Source organism: Cyanistes caeruleus, chromosome 3 (genome assembly GCF_971803275.1).
Source record: "Cyanistes caeruleus chromosome 3, bCyaCae1.hap1.1, whole genome shotgun sequence".
Taxonomy (NCBI): domain Eukaryota; kingdom Metazoa; phylum Chordata; class Aves; order Passeriformes; family Paridae; genus Cyanistes; species Cyanistes caeruleus.
Window position 1 is genome coordinate 100961892 of NC_141703.1, and position 19917 is coordinate 100981808.

At 37.1% G+C, this 19917-nt stretch overlaps 1 long non-coding RNA gene across 1 annotated transcript; it reads right to left on the reverse strand.

Moving 5' to 3' along the window:
* Window positions 1-7758: 7758 nt before the first annotated feature.
* On the reverse strand, window positions 7759-19622 carry LOC111943984 (uncharacterized). Its single transcript, XR_002871119.2, has 2 exons — window positions 19496-19622; window positions 7759-17487 (listed from the first exon to the last, which is right to left on the reverse strand). It is a non-coding gene; the product is annotated as an uncharacterized LOC111943984 (long non-coding RNA).
* Window positions 19623-19917: the final 295 nt, after the last annotated feature.

Genomic DNA, 19917 nt, shown 5'->3' on the forward strand with positions numbered 1-19917 from the left:
ATGTTCTTAATGTTTGTTTTCAGCATGTATTTTCTTCATTATTCGTAATACATATTTTATTCTCATCAGTTTTGGGGTTCTGTTTAACATTATGTTTCATTTTCCATACACTTAATTTTATTCACTGTACACACATCTCTCTTTATCCCTTTAATGACTATTAATCTTTATGTGTCTTCTGTGTCTTTGCAATGATTATAGTTATATGCATTCCAAGGAAATGTTTTTCTGTAAATGTCATTGGTAGCCCTTGTTATTCTTTTCAGGAGGACTAATAAAACTGGTTAGCAGGCAGAGATCAGCATCTTTGAGGCCTGCCAGAGCCTTTGCCTATCTTTTTGTCTTGGGCCTACCAAGACTGTCTTGCGAAGCTTGCTGCAAACTCTTCCTATTTTCCATTCTTTCTGATCACAGAATCATTGGCTGGAAAAGGCCTCCAAGATCAACACCAACAATTAATTTAGTGCCACCAAGTTCACTGCTAAACAATGTCCTTAAATGCCACATCTACTCTCTTTTTGAACACTTCCAGGGATGGTGATTTATGGATGCTAAATTCAAGGAGCAAGCAGGGAGGCCAGTGTCTGTAGAAAAGTAAGTCACATAACTTTCTCAGACTCGCCTGAGAAAGTGGTCTGGGAAATCATAAGGAGGAATCCAAATAATCCTTAAAAATAGAAGACAGCCTTGCAGGTGTTGTTTGTCAGTTTCTTGTTTTCTTGCAAGAGGTCAAAGGGTGGTGTACCCCACTGACCAATGATGGTGATGTGTTAGTTCACTAACCAAGAAGAGTTTTACCTTTCCAGACCTTCACATATCTGTCTATAAAAGAAGATCTGGGGTAATAAACCCTTCTCTCTTGTTCAACTCACAAGAGAGTCCGTGTCGTACTTCTCGCAGTTCCTAACATAGTGTAACATCAATTCCACCATTTCCCATGGAGGACTGTTACAATGCCTAGAAATCCTCTCAGAAAATACTTTTTTTTCTCCTAATCTTATATAATTTCTAATCTTAATATAATATTTATACAATATGTGGTGTTGAATGAGTTTCATATCTCTTTCCTGTCCACAAAAATAAATATCCTTCATGAAAAAAGGTGAAATGCCATCATGGTAACACTATTATTTATAAAGTAAAAATTATTCTGTCTGACTGAGAGAGATATCCTCATTATAGCACAGAAAGTCTGGTCTCATTGCTACAGACTTTTTTTATTATGCTGAGCTCTGGTCTTCTGCAACAGCTTGCAGGGATGAGTTGTGTAGCATTTTGTGCTTCTGGTAGAAGTATTCACTGTGACAGATTTTCTGAATGTTAATTAAAGATAAGTCTTCTCCTTCCTTAATAGTAAGTGTGAGTGAAAATGAAATAAAACAGACCAAATCAACAAAACAAACCCCAACAATAGCAAAAAACAAACAAAAACCCCAAAACCTGAAACAAATAGAAACAATCCAAAGGTTTTTATCTTCTGTGTACCAGTTCCTTTACTCCAGAAGGTTCTTCTACTCCACTGTTGTACTGCAGTTTAACTGCAAAACACTTCACTGAGTTTCAATTTATATTCATTATTACCCACTGTAGCTGCTATATTCTGCTGGGTTTTCTCTTTCACCTAATCATGGGAAGCTGACTAAGTAGCATCAGTTCATAGACAAAGAAATTGAATTATTCTTCCAACCTATGACTTTTGGCTCCTAACCAGAAGGCATACTGATATATGAAGTTTATTCACACAGAGAGATGCTCTCAAGCTATTTCTAAATGCATTTTTATGTACTAAAGTTTCAGATTGGCTGAGTGATGTTGCATTCATAATTTATTATCAGATGTTCATAATGTTTATAATCATTGTTGACTTTAGGAGAGTTCATAACTAATGCTTCATCTTATGTTTTTAATTAATACTTTTATCTTGTATATTAATTCTGTCTGGTGTTTACTTAGTTAAATCAGTCTTAAGAAGTGTTGGTATAAAATCAGGCCATCTCAGACAATTAATACAATAAGAACATTATTAATTCATGTTGTAGCCTCAGGAGACTATTCTTTTTGATTTCATATTTTTCTATTTTGATTAATTCTTTTGAGAAAAATGTATTTTGGGGTTTCATGATGAATGCAGAAAATAACAGCATTTGATGACCTATTTAATCTTCTCTGTATTCCCAAGTCCTAAAACAGTGATGCTATACATGGTTGGGATAAACTCAGTATTCAGAAGAGGTTTCTCACCCTGAGATTGCATCTGGAAGACAGAACCTCTTTTAATATATTCTAATACATTTTTACTTTTCACATCAGAGTTTCTGATTGAAAAATATGTCAAATGGCAAATTATGTGTAGATATCTGCATATCCAGGTTATAAAAACATCCTCATTCCTAATATTTTATAGCTTTAACAGAAAAGGAAATCATTACAACAAAGAAATTCAGGTACACAGAGATTAAGATTTATTATGCACATGAGATTAAAATAAATTATGCAGTCCTCTGTTAGCTATGCATGAATTGATAACCAGTAATTTACTTCATGTGATATATAGAAACTCTTTTGTTCGCCTAAATATATAGATATGATAGGATGCTTTGCGAAATTGTACTTTGGATATAAAGTCGGGAAGGGGCTGAAGGCCACTAACTCGCTGAGGCTGGCATAATTAATAACAGCCTAGCAGAAAGTCCTGGAACACTAGGACAAGGTAAACCTTGAGAGAAGAACAGTGAGAGAAGGTCAGTGGAGTAGGAGTGAGGAAGACTTGGAGCCTCCCTTCTACGACCACAAGAGGGCAGAAAAAGATCATCTAATGACCAGAGACGCATGCGCAGAAACGCCGGAGAAAAGCTACGTCACCAGGAAGCCGAAACGAATGAAAGGACAAACACGGAAGCGGGAAGCGCGGCAGCTCTGTGGGGAAGAGGTTTCTCCTCCTCCTCCTCCTCCTCCTTGCCGCCTGGCGCCGACTTTGCTTATTGCTGGCTTGCTATAATTAATAAAAACCTTTCCTTATAGATCTCTTTCTAGTGTATTCATAACAATAATTAATAACCAGTTCCGAAATTTACCCCTTTTTTGGATCAGATGGGTGGATCTGAGCAGTGAATATTTAACCTAAAAAGAATTAGGTTGATTTACATCACCTGAGCACACAGCCCATCTTTTGGTCCAAATAACTGTACATTCTCCCTGCTATTCATATTTATTTAAATCTCTCCTCATCACAAAAACTCATTCCTGCTATTTCCTTTTGCAGAGTGGAAATAAATAGCAGTGACAGTATATTTTGCACATAATTAAAATAATCTTTCTTTCTATCTCTCTTGTGGTGGGAGACCATGGAGTAAAAATCTACAGATAATACAATGAACATTAGAATCATAAAATCATGGAAAGCTTTGGGTTGGAAGGGACCTTAAAGATCATCTAGTCCCAGTCTTCTGCAATGGGCAGGAACACCTTCTACTGCATTTCTTAGAGCTCCAGGTTGCTTAGATCTCCATCCAAACTGGCCTTGAACACTTCCAGGGATGGGACAGCCACACCTTCTCTAGGCAGCCTGTTCCAGTACACCCCAACACACTCACAGTAAAAATTTCTTCCCAATATCTAACTTAAATTTCCCCTCTTTCAACCTGAAGCCATTACTCCCTGTCCTATCACTACAGTTCCTGAGTCCATCTCCAGCTTTCCAGTAGGCCCCTTCAGATACTGGAATGTTCTTTGAGGTCTCTACACAATCTCTTCCCCATGCTGAGTAGCCCCAACTTCCAGGCTGGAAGATGCTCCAATATTCTTATCAATTTCATGGCCTCCTTTGAACTTGCTCCAGCAGTTTCATGTCCTTCAAATTTTGGCCACCCCAGTGCTGGATGCAGCATATCATGTGGGTTCTCTCATCAGAGCAGAGGGGTAGAATCTCCTTTTTTGACCTGATGGCCATGGGACTTGGATGCAGCCCAGGATTTGTTTGGCTTTCTGGGCTGTAGGTGCTCGCTGCTGATTCATGTTGAGTTTTTCATCAATCGACACCCCCAAGTCCTTCTCTTAAGTGCTGCTCCAAATCACTTCTCTGCTCAGCGTGTGGATGTGTCTAGGATTGCCATGAGCCAGGTGTAGAACCTTGCATTTGGCCTTGTTAAAATTTCTGAGATCCACATAGACCCACCTCTCCATCCAGCTTGTCAATGTGCCTTGAAATCTTTGTCACTTGTGCAGTGCAGGTTTGGTGGAGAAAAACATACGTGCACATCCACCCTACCAAGAGGTGTGGATGCTGAATGTGAGCAATCAGGCAGGCAGCACAGTGTCTGTGTGAAACTAAGTCACATAACTTTCTAACACTGGCCTGAGGAAGTGTGGCCTGAGAATTGTGATGAGTGTAGTAGTTTAGATTCACCAATTTGAGTTTCCTCGACAATGCACCAAATAATGTGGTGGGTTTCAGCGTTGGCTAAAATCTCCAGTGCACTTAATCATTTCTTGCTGTGAGATATGGATTAGGAGGAGGGCAAAACTGGTTTAAAACTTAAAAGGTATAAAGAAACTTTTTTAACAGGACTACAGGAATAAGAAGCATCAGAATAAAACCTCCAGAACATCTTTCCTCCCCCTGCCCAACTTTTCCCTTTCCCAACTGACCACATAGAGACAAAAACTGGGATGTTAAATCAGTACCAACTATACAATAGTCTTTCATCAATCCTTGTAGGGAGAGGAGTTTTCTCTTGTCATGCCATGGAGACTTCTCCACAAGAAACAGTTTTCTCATGGCTTTTCATTTCCACAAAAACCAGCCATCTGGGAAAAAATTCTGCCATTGTGACATTCCTCCCATTTTCACAGCCATCCTAGGGCTGTGTCCATGGGCCATGAACTCAAGGGGTGTTATTTTAAGGATGAGCTGTTCAAAGGCAAATGTTCTCTTTGGCTCTGTGATCATCGCTGGGAACAGACGTCCCCCCCATACTTTTCTCATGAATTAAAGGAGATATTGCAGTATGTCATTGTCCATCTTCATCATACTACCAAAAGAGTTTTCAGCGACCTTAGGGCATCTCCTCATTCTCCTTCCATCTGAGGCCTGACGCTACTTTTTACTGACCTTGGTGTTTTCATGTTGTCTTTCTACATATTGTCACTCCTTTTCTCTCCCTGGAGAGAGGAATAAGGTCTGCAGGTCTCATCTGTGTAAAGAAAGTGTTAATATCTCACCCATTAGCCACATTACAGTCATGATGTTGGATTTCAGGCTGCATTGGGCACTCCCTCTGCCCAGCAGCCACTGGGAGGGGGGGCTCAGCCTGGAGGCATCGGGGCAGGCCGGGGGGCAGTAGCTGGGGTGGGCAGCTTAGTGTCAGCAAGATGTCAGCAGCTGTGTCCCAGCCCAGCCTCCATCCCCTGCCCGGGAGCCACTGGGATCCAGCCTGGTCCCCCCAGTCTGCACAGGCTGTGAGGGAGTAGGGCCGGCCTCACCAGAGCTCCATTCCCTTCTGAAACCAGAAGCAAAGACAGAGAATTCCCAGGCTTGTGGTTTCTAAAAGGTGGAATTCACAGAGGCAGATCTAATTTCTAAACGGTGCAAAATGTTGTCAGTTCTCAGAACTAGCCAGCTATTGGCCTGCCCTAGGTACAGAGGAAGCTCCCAGCAGCTTCTCTTAAATCACTTCTGTGAGTGGCTTCTTACTCCTTTCTCCAAATGTCAATCAATGTGAAACCACCACAGAGGAGGAATTCAAACAGTCCTTGGAGAAGGAAAACAACCTTAGCAGGTGTTGTTTGTCTCCTTGTTGTTTACTTGCAAGAAATGGTCAGAGGGTGTTGTTCCTAACTGTCCAATGATGGTGATGTTGTTGGTTTGAAGGCCAATTTAAGTTTTACCCTTTCAGACCCTTTAGAACTGAAGTCTATAAAAAGGGATCTCGAAGAATGAAACATGCTGTCTTCTGCAACTAAGCTTGAGAGTCTGTGTCGTCACTATCGCCGTTCCTAATACAGTGAGACAAAAAGGTGTTAGTTTTAAATTATTAAGGGTTATTTTAGACAATGTTCTATACAATGTTCTTGTCATGATGTGCGTGCCAGCAGTCTCTGGTCATTCTGATCACCCTGTAACTGCCTTTCTGTAACTGTAATGTTTCTCTGTAAACCCTCTCTCCCAATTCTTACTTTTTATGAAAGTTACAAAGGACATATGATGTAGAAAGGGGGTAAATGACCATAGTGGTGGATGCTCCCTGAGAAGCTTCTCATAGGCTGCTAATTTAGGGTGCAACAAGTCACCAATTAACTCTTTTCCTGAGAACTAGTTAATGCAGTGGTTTATGGGTTTCCTTCCTCTTCTTCTCCAAGGTGCCGGCAGAATCGCAGCACGTATCTGGGTGTGCTGCTGAAGGGAGCTCTGGGTAGTTCAGAGGAGTTTCTTGGGGCTGCAGGGAACCCGCAAGGAGGCAGTGCAGTGGTAGGTGTAGGGCCATGATTTGGGGATGCTGTTGTTGCACTGTATTGGGAATGGCAAGAAGTACGACACAAACCCTCTGGCTGTGTTGTCCAAGAGAGCTGTTTATTATCTTTGATTTTTATTTATAGACGGGTCCGAGATGTAAAACTCTCATTGGTCATTGAACTTACACATCACTATCATTGGTCAAGTGGAACACCATCCCTTGACTGTTTCTTGCAAGTAAACAACAAGGATCCTAAACAACACTTGCAAAGATTGTTGTCCTTCTCTGAGGATTGTTTTGATTCTTCCTTATGTTTTCTCAGGCCAGAGTGACAAGCTTGTGTGACTTAGCTTCACATAGGCTCTGTGTTCCCAGCTTGCTTTTTGCATTTAACATCCACATGTTGTGCTTAGCATGGCTGTGTTGGGATTATGCTCCCAGTACCACCTCTCTTCCTGCCAAACTCCAGAGAAAGTTCTTGGCTGCTTATTGCAGAAGCATAAAGTTCAGGATCAGGTGTGTTCCTGTGGCCAGGGCAGCCCAGAGGCGATAAAGAGATGGGGAGAAGGAGAGGTTGTGAAGGTGGATTGAAGGAGAAGGTGGTTACAGGCTGGTGAGAGCATCAGAGCCTGATGGAGCATCCATGGTGCTGGCCATCCTTAACATTGGGCATTTTCAAATGCTCAACATTTTTTTTTAAGGAATAGGAATTCTACTACTCTTTTATTAAAACCTTAAGGAAAAGGGGTTGTCCACCTTTTGCAAAAGTGGCTCTTTATGAATCACTCAGATTTTCTGAAGAACAGACAACTGTGTATATTATATATATTATATATATTATATATACATTATATATATATACTGTGAGTCATAACAGGGATGGTCTCAGAATAAATATGCATAATTTCAGAAATAATTTTCAAATTTAGTCAACCAGATCCAAGTGGCTGTAGAGAAATCTCCTACTAACCATTTGGCTTCTAAATCATGTGACAGAATAATGAATAAGATGTTTTGTGATGAGGAGTGACTAAGAGCTAAGTACTTAGATGAGATCTGAATATTTTAGACCATGACAGCTTCCTTGGTAGCTGGGCATAATAATTACTCTTCTTCCTCTTGCTTTCAAATCTTATGCTAGAGATAAGAGTGTTGTTTGTTAGTGCTACTGAGACTCTTGCTCTAAATTTTTTAACATCTCCCTGTAATTTTGTTAGAGATTCCAATTTTACTTCTTCCCCCTACTTCCCCCATCTTCAAGAACTCTACTTTCTATATAGTAAGAAATATAATGAGGTCTTCAGCATTTTTATTTTGTTCTGTTTTGAAACAAAAGCACTGTAAATCACCTAAAAAAAAAAAAAAAAGTTTTCCATGGAAAAACATTCTCCCAGCAGATAAAATTCACTCTTTGAAAATCATTTCTCTCCACTGCTGTGATGCATACAAATTTTGTTTTACAAACAATGGGTTTGGTTTGAAAATGAAAGAAAAATTTCATTTCACTGACTGACATTATTCTGCTTGACTTTATAGAAGACTGTTAGAAGGTCAAAATCATCACTTACAGCTAATTATGTGACAATGTTTACACAGGTCCATTCATATGATGGTACAACCTGGATAGAGATTATCTTCTTAAAAGTGTGAAGGGCAGGGTCCTACTTAGCACTGGTTAAGCTGTAGCATCTGGATGTTAACAGAGGGTCTGAATCTGCACTGGTAAAAATTGATGTGGACATATTGATTTTGATTAAATATTGGTACAAGGCAGATTTTACTCTGTATGTTTTCCTCATCTCAGTGTTTTTAACTTTCTTAGGCTTATTATGTTAATTCTAGTACTATTTAGATTTGATCGTAACTACCTACAAAGTGCATATTTTAAGAACTACCTTGAATTTTGACCATGAGAGTGATGCTAGAACTTTAGAACTGACATCTCTTTTATGTAGAAAATGTTCTATGGGCCCCTAGCCTTGCTCTTGCGCTGTCAGTGAGGTAGGATCCAGGCACTGGTGTTAGAAAGAATGGGAATCATTTACACCTTCAGCACTAGAGGTTGATCTGCTAGAACAAACAGGTTGTAGACCCTCATGCTGTAATGATGAGTATTGTTGTAAAATTAATTCATCCAAGATATGCAACAATAGTGAACTAACAGTTAAAAGTATAAAAATATTAGTTATGCATAATGTGGGCAGTTCTTGATTTCATGCTGAATATTGTACACATAAGAAATGTGGCAATATTCAGTCACACAGTAAATGTATTTTTTCTGTTCATTTCAGTTCTATCAGAAAAGAGCATTTATTGAATATTTCTTTGATATTAACTCCTGATCAGTAAAAAAAACAAAACAGTGGACTCCTAGTTGTAAAACAATGTGAAGTAAAAAGCAACACGAAAAAATTATTCAAATTCTGAAAAGTTGAACAGTGTCCAAATTTTGGTTCAATCTCATGTAATGCAAAATGGCAAAATAGGTGTTCTAGTGTAGAAATCTTGCAAAGACATATACAGTCCATTTTACCAAGGGTGTGTGATTAACAACATAGATGTTTGTGAAAAATGTATTTATATATGGAGGGTCTACTGGAGCTTTATCATTTTAGTGCATCAGTTAGTCACTTCATGCAATTAAATTACTCTACTTGATAGAGCAGACAACAAAATTTTAATGGGTACTTGCCTTCTACATATTCCTCAAGAAATTCAGGGTTTTTAATAGGAAACACTGTGGACAGAAAATCTGGAGAGGAGCAATGTACCATAGAACTGGAAAGTAGCTTGTCTTGCATCATTTAGTTTTCTGCAAATACTGCTTCATAGGTGTACAGAAAAGAAAAAATTAGAAAAAGTACTCCTAAAAATATAATGGGTTAATAACAGTTTTTTTAAAATTTACAGGTTTTTAAAAATCTGTGTTTTAAAAACTTCTCTCTCAGCCGTATTTCTTCACAGAGAAAATGGCTGCAAGATGGAGCTGCATTCAGTAATTGTATGCTGATTAACATATGCTTAATAAAAGGCTTATTAACATATTCTTCATTCTAAGCATGTCACTCAGAGAAGTTATAAGAATATTGATGTTTTTTTTGTGACAGAAACATGGGTACACTGGTTCTGCAGTTTTAAAATCATCAGTAAATTCAAATATAAGAATTAATACCACACTTTTATTTTATAAAAAGGAGATATAATGAGTTACATTAATTCTTCTTGCTCGCATTCATTTGAAATTACAGTACCTAACTGTTTTTTCTCATAAATGCCACTTAAAGTGATGCTTTACTGCCTTCCACTATGAAAGAGGACAATACATTTGAATTTGTTATTTATATAGTGTGGGGGCAGAACTGGTTGGGACTGATAATGAACCGGCGTTGGGCATTAACTTAAGACTTAGAGGAATCAAGCCTCTAGGCAGGATGTTAGCAGGCCTGTTCATATAAGGTTATGCTTCCAGAATGCTCTTAGTTCTGTCCCTTGATTAGTTGTTGTTTGCCTCATTATTTTTCATATTCCTAATCCTGGTTTGTGATTGGAACATTGCCTTCCGATCAACCTCTAGATCTTCCAGATATATACTACTGTACCCACCCACTTTTTACCTTTTGTGGTTGACCCTGTACTGTGTGTTCACCTCTTGCTGTTTGTTGTTTTGCCATTAAAACAGTTTTTGGGTCACTCAATCATACCTTTTACTTGCCACACCACTCTGAGGTCACGGAAGCTGAAAAACAACAATATAGTTTAGCCTGAAATTTTATTTTGTCTTCATAAAGTCTCTCAGGTCAGGCATTGTAATGCTGATGTTTTGCTGTTCAGAATTCAGGACTATAAAAAATATTATTTTGGCTAGAGTAATGTGACTGGTGATGCAAGATTTGCAGTTCTAAAAGGTGATATTTTCTGTCTGTTTGCCACTTTCACCAATCTCATCATAAGAGGGCCATATTGTTTGGTTTTATTTTTTAATGAATTTCAATGCCATTTTTTCCTTACTTAATTAATTTCCAGGTATATGGTACAGATAATAGCTGGACTTTGGGGTAATTTTAAAATGATGGTGTTTTTTCTTAATCTACTTTTATCTGGGTTTTGTACCTATTTAAATTAATTCTGGTTAGAATTTGAGCAATGTTCAAAGAAAGCAAAACTAAATACTTATGACATCTATTGCAGCTCATTAACCTGCTCCTGAACTCATTTTCTTTTTGATATTTTCCCAATATTTGTTGTTACACAGTGTTTGTTCGTTCCAAAAATCCTTTTGAACCTACTCAGCACTGTTTTCTGTGAAAGCTAGTAGAGAATCCATACTGCTTGCAGTGAACAACCCAGCAGCAATCTGAAAATGTCCATGGAGATATTCACTATGAAGTACAGTTGTTTCACAGAAAAAAAGAGTTTGATTTGGTTTTTTGGGGTTTTGTTTTTGGTTTAGTTTTTTGTTTTGGGGGTTACTGTTTGTTTGTTTTGTATTGTTTTGATTTTCTTTTTTTAGCTTTGGTTCTCTTTGGGGTTTATTTGTTTTGTTTTCCCTTGGTTTTGGGGTGGTTTTTTGGTTTTTTTTTTGTTTTGTTTGTTTGGGTTTGTTTTTTTTTTTTTTTACTAGGCAATTTCCACAAAGTATTTCCAGCAATACAAGTCTTTCTACGTCCATTTCTAAGGTCATTAATACGTCTTCTACCCACAACAGACATTTTGAAAGGTTAGACCCATTTTAGTTATACTTTCTGGGCTTAAGCACTGTCATTCTCTTGCAAGGTTCTTGTTTTCTTTCAGTTCACACTAGAATTTTGTTAAAATTTTTTAAAACTCCATACAAAGCATTCCACCCCAACCACCTCTATGATATGAGGCAGCTACAGGACTTGAAGTCAGATATAGACTTATTGGAGCCATTGGTTGAACCATCCCACATATCAGTCTCTTCATACACTTACAGAAGGTTGTGAATTTCCACAGGTTTTCTAATTTTCCTATTGACAAGAAAGCCTCTCAGATTACCTGGTTCAGGTCGTAAATTGAAGAGCATTAGAAAAAATCAACAAAATTCTAAAGGAAAGAATGGGCAGATACTTTTTCCTCAAAGCTTTCTTTAAGCACTGATCGTGTACCAATGGTTTGAACAGTTGATGTGGTTTAGAAAATTTTCAAAATTTTGTGGGTTGAGGAAAGAACAACATATAAAAGATTCTTTTTCTAATAAATTTATGTAGAGATCTGGTTTAGGCAGAGCATGCAGTTGATGATAGGCAAAGAGGAACAAGTTTGGATAGAAATGTTGGGGGCTCAGATTTCACCTCATTGGAAGGATGTTGAGCTGTATAGAGGCCAGACAAGCAAGGATATGGAGAAAGAAATATTCACTGTTATTCAGAACTGTGCTTTATGCATCCAAAAAGTGGAGTGAATCAGTAGCTGCACTTGGCCTTGTCTGGTTGGGATTCCCAGAGATCTCATCCATGCCTTTCTGTCAGGCAGACTGTGTTGGCAAAAGGGATAAGGGACACATGCTTTCCCAGAAGAAGGAAATGCATTATCCTGTCTGAGGAAGTTCTGGATCAGTACATATTTGAACATTTTGCTGGAATAGTTTTTTTTCCTAATGTGATGTTCAGATTGATGTTCTTTGTCGTGGGATTTGAGACCCTTCCCAGGACTAAGTTGCTGTCTGTTACCATAGCTGAATTTGTCTAGGTGCTTGAAAGCAGTTGAAAGGTACCAAGGCATGAATTATAGGTTCCTCATAAATGGAAGAATGAAACATTCATAACATCATCTATCATGTTGCTGGGAGAGTTCACTTGTGATCTCTCCTGTCTCAGGTTGAAGTGGTGGATCTGAGGAGTGTGGAGAGCAGAACGTGGCTCCTGCCTAAAAACCCAGGAAGCTGCAGGGTGCTGCTGACCTTGTAACCTCCCAATAGCTTTTCGCTTTCTGCAGAACCATCCCTTCATTAAAGTTTTCATGTAGCAAACACACGACAAATATTTAATACTATAATTCTCCTACTATCCAAATGTGGGGCTGTTTCAAATACTTGATGCAAATTCAGGAGTGAAAAGAGTAACTGTAAAAGAAGTGTGTTTAGGAACATGATTTTGTAGGTGTGGGAAATATCTCAGTATGTGTCATTCCTTGCTCTCTGCACTTAAAAAAACCAATCCTTTTCCATTCCTCTGATTAGAAAACAAATAATTGTCCTTGCAAAGAGAGCTGTGATGGCTGGGACAAAGGTTTGAATTGCTGTAAAGAAGCATGGATGGGCAGGAAAAGAACACCTTGTGGGCCTGGCATGAGAGCAACTTGCAACCTTCAGGTTCTCTAGCTGCCCAGGTCAAGACAAAAGGGAGATGAATTATTCAAGATGATTGCTTAATATATCAAGTACTGCTGTATGGGACATAATGGGGAACTTATGTACCTGGCATTGGGGTGTTTCTTTGCTACTTAAAGGCAGTGGCTAATTTGGGGAGCCATATATCTGGTTTTTGGCTGACTAATGCAGGGGAGGTGAATTTGGACCCGAATCACTGAAAGATGTTCTTTCATATTGATGGCCTGGAGGTAATTTCAGAGCTAAAGAGCCATCTCTGATCATCTCTTTTGATCTGGAAGTAGTTTTAAAAATAAAATATGGGGATTTTTAATTTTTATTTTTTCCTAATAAAATATTTAGAGACTTAGAGACTAAATAGTGGTTAATTTAAAATGCAATGAAAACCAGAAAGGAAGCATTTGAATTTAAGCTTTTAAGAATGTTTCTCCCTACAGATCAACAGCAAAATTTAAAGAAGATAAGGCTAATTATCATGAATATTATTACCAATGCTTTACCTGTGCAGAGATAAACTAAATTAAATTGCCCTAAGTGGCAACATTTCACAGAGGTGAATGTCTGCAGTCCAGTACACACACTTGTAAGAACCACATATTTGCCTATAAATATGAAAAACACTAATATGAATATATTTAACTTAAATTCATGTATTTTCAATATATATGCATTTTATGTATTTCATATCTTTCATGTAAATATGTAATACATATGGATATTTACTTTCATATTTAAGTTGTTTGAGGCACAGGGGTCCTCAGTGTGGTATCCACAATCATAACTAATTCAGGATTGATGCAAAGCTCATTGATTTGTCTCAGGCTGCTCCTAACCAGAGCAAAAAAGGGCATCTTAGAGCAGCTCAAAGCCTCCAAGTTCCCAAGCATATTCTACTAACCTTGGGAGAAGAGCCAGCTAAGCATGGAGTTGTTTTCCATCCTTCTACCCTCTTACGTTCCACAGGAAAGGGCAGAAAAAATGTGGATGGGCAAGACGGCAGAATCACTGAGGGATACATCTCATCTCCATGATATCTTCTTCTCTCTGTCACTTTTCATCTGCACATGAACCCAGTTGTTTAGTGGCCTATTTTGCTAGATTATTTGTAGTGGAATGGGTTTGACTTATTGCTTCCCTTCCTTGAATTACCTCCTTAGTGACACATTTATCAGATGTTTTATGTGATTGTTCCATTAAGTTCTCAGGATCTAAAACAATAAATGTATAAATATCAGCTTTTGGCTTTCTTCTATAAAAAGTATTCTGTGTCAATACACAGTGAGACTAACCCTCCTCATACAAGCTTTCTAAAAAGAAATCATGTTATTCTGAAAATTTAAAACAGGAACATTATTCTATTTAACCTCGTCTTCATGGTGCAACAACAGGGTGTTGAAGCAAAGTTCTACTCCTGTTTTTCTGGAGTTTTGGTTAATGTGAGGAAATTACAGAACAACAGACAACATATATAAGCACACCGGGAAAGTGTAATTGGAGACGCTTGTTGACTTCACAAAAAAGAAGAATTTACTATAGGTTTCAGGTGTCTCCTTCACTTAGGTTTGTTTTTGTGTAGCTTTTCAGGAGCTTTTATGTTACCTTCCCAGTTGCTTTCTGGGGAAATTATGATACACAAGTGTTAACTTTCAAAGGTGTCTAATTCAGATGTATTTTACTTACAAAGTTGTACACAGTGCTATTTTAATGCCATTTTCTCCTTTTTGTGTTTACAGTGTATTGCATTAGTAAATAACCATGGAATTTGTTCACCGTGAAAGAAAAATAACAACCCTGAATTAACTAAATTAAAAGACCAAGTCAATTCATTTGAATAATTATAGCAAAAATGGCAGAAGTATGGATTGCTTATTCTTTTGTCAGGCTTTTATTTTATGCTCAAGTCTTTGTGTTGTACTTGTTGAGATACAACAAACAGCACAGCAATTTAAAACTGTTTGTCATCTCTGTTCATAAAATGAGCAATAAAAGAAAATTTCTACTGGCTACTAAGTAGATGACAAAGTTCAAACAAGCAGATAAACATTTAAAAAGGAAGGTGTCAGACTCTTATGTCATTCAAAGAAAGGTATTAAGGAGACTATGCATCAAGTATAAAACATTAAGTTCTATCTAGAGAACATAAAGAGAAATAAAATGACACGATAAAGTGGTGAAAAATGTTTCGGTGAATGTTGTAGACTTGGAGAAAATTCTTCTGAAACATAAAGGCTGAAATGTTTATAGAGGATGCCAGTTCTCATGCATCCCATTCAATGTGTGCCACACTGGGTAAAGCCACTGCTTTTTAACAGTTCCTGCATGATGTCTCTTTCATAGGACAGAAGTCCAGTGCAGTTATTACTCTTCTTCTTTTAATATTCAATTCTATGGATTTAGGAATATAGATACAAAATGACAGCATGCTGATAAATGTCTTGGCTTTATTCTGCAATTTTTGTACTAGGGATAAGAAAAGAAATTAGAGAAATTAAAGATTAGAGTAAATGGTCTAATGTGGCTGTATAACTGAGAGAATTTTTTTGACCAAGTATGTTTTTTCTAGAGGTGCCTGTTTCCGGCAGCCTGACATTCATGTTCTCATGCATCTGTGACAGCAACTGATAAAAACCACCGTAGAGCAGCAGGCGTTAAGGAAAGAAAAATATTTCAAGAACTGCTTCTGCATCTTTCCTAGTCCTTAAACAGAAAATTACTCATTGAAATGGTCACCAGCTTCCTCCATGCAGATAAAGATGAAGCTGAAAGCATGGACTCTGGAAAAGCTTGATGCTGAAATGAGAGTAGAGACACTCTGTTGTCAGAAATGAGTCAGAACCATTAAAAAACCCCACAGTTTTTACCTCAAAATGCTAAGTGCATATAAAGCTCTTCAGAATGCTGGTCTGTCTTTAAAAGACAAAATGCAAAAGAGACAAAATCAAATGCAAACTGAACAAACCCCTGCCTTCTTGGATTCAAATGTTAACCTTGCAGTGAGGACTTAAGTTAAAAATGTTGCTGGGAAATTACAGGCAGTAGTTTAGAACAGCCCCCAAAAGAGAACCTAAACATGTAATTTTTCCCTCCTTAAAAATCTTTCATGTAAAAACCTGGCTATTAAAAGAAAATGGGAGTTTTGACATTGCCTTCAGTAGGGTAGGATTTCAGTCCTTGCTTTTGTGTTATAAAATGTATAGATCAAATATTCTTTCCATGTTTTGGGCTTCAAACCCATCTCTGTCACAAACAGTTTTATTCACAGCACTTTCTATTCTATTCAGAAACTGTTTGCTCTTGAATAAGGTTTTCTTTGCTGCTTTTTATGAGAGAACACAAGCAATGGAGAGAGATGAAGATTCATTTCAGTATCTTTAAGCTTCCCTAAATCTGGAGTATTTCAGAAATAGTTCAGTGGCTGCCATGAATTGGATCACTCAAGAGCTCTTCCATTTTTTTCAAGCTTTACAAAAATAACTCCCTGTTTTGAATGTAGATTCCAGAATGCAGAGTATAAACCTGATTTATTCACAGATAGAAAATATAAACTATTATTTGCTAGCTGTAGAGAAGACAAACCCTTGGGGCAGTATAGTTCTGGGTATGGTATTTAAAAATGTTTTTAAGCCTGAGATCAGAAGTAGAATGCTGAAAGTTCTGAGCAGGAGCAAAGTAATAGATCCATGAGTGTACATGGAAAAGAAGAGAGAACACAGAAACGGCAGATTAAAAGAGAAACTAAATCTATTTGCAGAAGTGTTACAGAAAAAGCACTATCTTGAACTAGTGAGCAAGTAGTCTGTTAAAGCAGAATTTAGGGAACATTGGGTCATTTCCATAAATAATATTTACAATTAAGACAGAGGTAGTAGAACCATTTAAACAAGACACATTTAACATTATTTGTTTTCAAATGGCTATAGCTATAGATGAGTGATAAAGAGCTTGCAACCTACTCATTCTCTTGCAAATGACAGCAAATAAAACTTTTCAGAATTAAGTCCCCTCTAACTACACTGTTTTGAAATGAAGAGGATCCACACAGTCCTTGGCTGCTATCATTCTAGAATATGTATGATTTGCTCTGACTGCTTTTACTGATCTTTTGACTGTCCTTGCTACCTCACAAAATCACTGCTCTCCACAGCAGTGTGCTCAGTTCAAATGACAAAAAGTCTGCTTAACAATGTGATGCACCTTCTGTGGGCATTAAAATTAGGTTTAATTGCATTACGTGCAATGCACAGCCTTTTAGAAGCATACATGTTTCTACAAAAGGAATATTATATTATTTTTATATTAATGTAAGATGAAAACATTGAGAATTGCAAAGAAATACATTAATTTAAAAAAATGTAGAGTGCTTGTGCTTGTTTAGTTTGTTTCAAGATGTTATGATTGCAAAATAATAGAATGTTCTAGGTAATTTTTAAGTATTTTTATTATAATAGATGTAGAAATCCTATTCTGTACACTGAAATACATTTGATCGTAGAACAAAGCATTTTTCACTTGTTTTTGTGTTCATTAATACAGGTGACAGCAACAGCATAAATATAAACTAGCGGAGAAGAGGAGGGATGGGGTCTGCTCCGAGGTGGAAGCCAGAAGGTGGGACAGCCCTGGTGCCAAGAGGTCACTGCCCTCATCCTCCAACCCATGACTGGTGATTGGTTACCCTTGGCAGCACTAGAAAACCAAGGCATAAATTTTATCAGCAACATTTCACTTGCAGCCTTTTCATAACTTTGTTGACTTAATGAGATCCAAAATTATGGCAGATGATTTCTCCAAGAAACTTGTCATGGAAAATGGACTCTTCCTTCTTCCGAGTGTTGTTACAAAGTTGGAAAACGATGGCAAAAATATTAGTGTAGCAATATAGACTATTACAACTGGGGCAACTCCACAGGCCCTGAACAAATCTATTTTCACGCTCCCCTTGTAACACAAAAAGCACATCAGACAAGATTTAAGATAGAGGCTTTAAGATAAGCAAGTAGGAGGGCTTCTGAGTTTTTTGAGAAACTGCAATCACGAAGTTTGATAGAAGCACTTAGAACATTGAAAAAACATATAGAAATTTGATACTTTAGCAGTCTATGCACAGATGCATCACAAAGATCCACAATAGTTCACAGTTGGATATTAACACTTCACTTGTCCCAAGAGGAACAATATCTTTTTCTGCATCTTTTTTTAGCGGATTTAAAAGTGCTGAAAATACAGTTAATTTTAGACATTACAGTGTGTTAATTTTCAAAATAGTTTTGTTATTTTTCATATGAAGTTATATATATGAAAACCACATCCAAAACTAGAATGATAGGAAGATGACATTTCCTTCTGGGGGGTCTTCCCAATAGCATGCTATCCACTGAGTTATTAGAAATGAAGAAATCAGAATGATGGACTTAAGCCAAGTGACGATAAATAAATCCTTTTCAAACCATGTGAATAGATAGCATTTAAGCAAGTTTTTCTTACTTAAATCTAGATTCGTAAAACATTAAAAAAAGAGGAACTAAATGGTGCCAAAGATTTTTGAAAAAACAAGTAAATTCATGTCTTCACCATTAGGAACCTAAAATCTCTTATAAAAGCATGGCTCACTAATGTAGGAGCTGTTTTTTAGATCAGGTACCCAGCCTACTTCATAGTGATGACTTGTAATGGGCTGTCAAACCAGAAAGTTGTTCCAGTAATTCCTTACATTTTAGGAATTAGTAATGAAGTAAGGAACGAGGATATACTTGTCCAGTTGGAAAGAATCAGTCTCATTCCCTGCTTGATAAATATTCTTGAGCTGATGTGTAAAAAAAAATGTGTCTGAAGAAGCCATATTTATTAAAACAAGTAGTATTAAGTGACAGCTTTCATTAAACAATTTTCAATGTGAAAATATAGTCAGATGATGTAGGATTTTACATAAAATTAAAATTAATACATCTGTAAACAAGATATGAGAATTATAAAACAAGGGAACATTCTAGAAATCACTATTTCTAAAAATTACCTCTGAAAATAGTGATTTTCATTATATATGATTGTAAGTTCTTATTGTGATGTTGCCATAATTTTTTTTTTAAATACACTTGTTTATACAGTGGAAGAATGGAATTAACCAGACAAGACCAATCAGCTTACTTCACGAAGTGTTTGCAAAAGGTATGAATAGAATGTGTAGAGTTTGTGTCTGTAAATTTGAGAAGGGTGAAGAAATCATGACGGACATGAAAAAAAACTACACAAGTTATTTGAAAGCTGAAAAAATCTCTAGACAGTTTTCAATTTGCTTGGAGTTAAAAAAAAATTAAAAATTAAAAAAAAATTTAAAACTGATTTGGTCTGAGTACCAAAATATCTTCCAGAGAAAAACATTGAGTAATTATTTAAAAGTTAAAGTGAGATATATTTAAGTAGAGGAAGGAAATCAAACCAAACCAAGCAACTAAACAAAAAAATATCCAGGGACTTGAAGACATTAACCATGGGAAAAATCTATGTGTTTGATAACCTGACAGCCTCAGATCGAGACATAAAATGCTCCTATAACTTAGCACAACCAAGCACAAACTTCTTAAAGCATAGACGAAACCAAACATCTTGTAGACTGCAGAAAATTAGGGCAGACATTCATAATTGTCTCATCAATCCTTAGTTCTGTATCAGAACAATTGTCTCCTGAAACCCTCACCTTTGAAATGTTTTGATTGTGCACTGAAGCAGATCTTGGTACTTCAGCCTCCTGAAAGCTCTTTTAACTACAGCACAAGTGAGCATTCCCAAACGAGCTGTCAGACTCCCCAGAAGATCAGTGGAGTAATCTCTAGCAAAAAGAGATTAAAAAATATCTCAGGATGTCTAAGCCACATATCTGTGCTTGCACAAAGTATTTATGAAATTCTGATTCATTTGGCTGTTAGCCTGTGATGTCTGCCAGAAATCCCAAACAGAGAACACAGGGAACAAAGTTAAAACCATGTAATAGCAGGCCTCAGAAGAAATCCTTGTGGGCCAAGGTAGTTGCTGAAAGGCAATTTGTAGAAGAAAATTAGTTTTCCAGAAAGTAAATGGGAAATTGATTCTGTCAGTGGAAAAAGATCTGATTGTTTATTT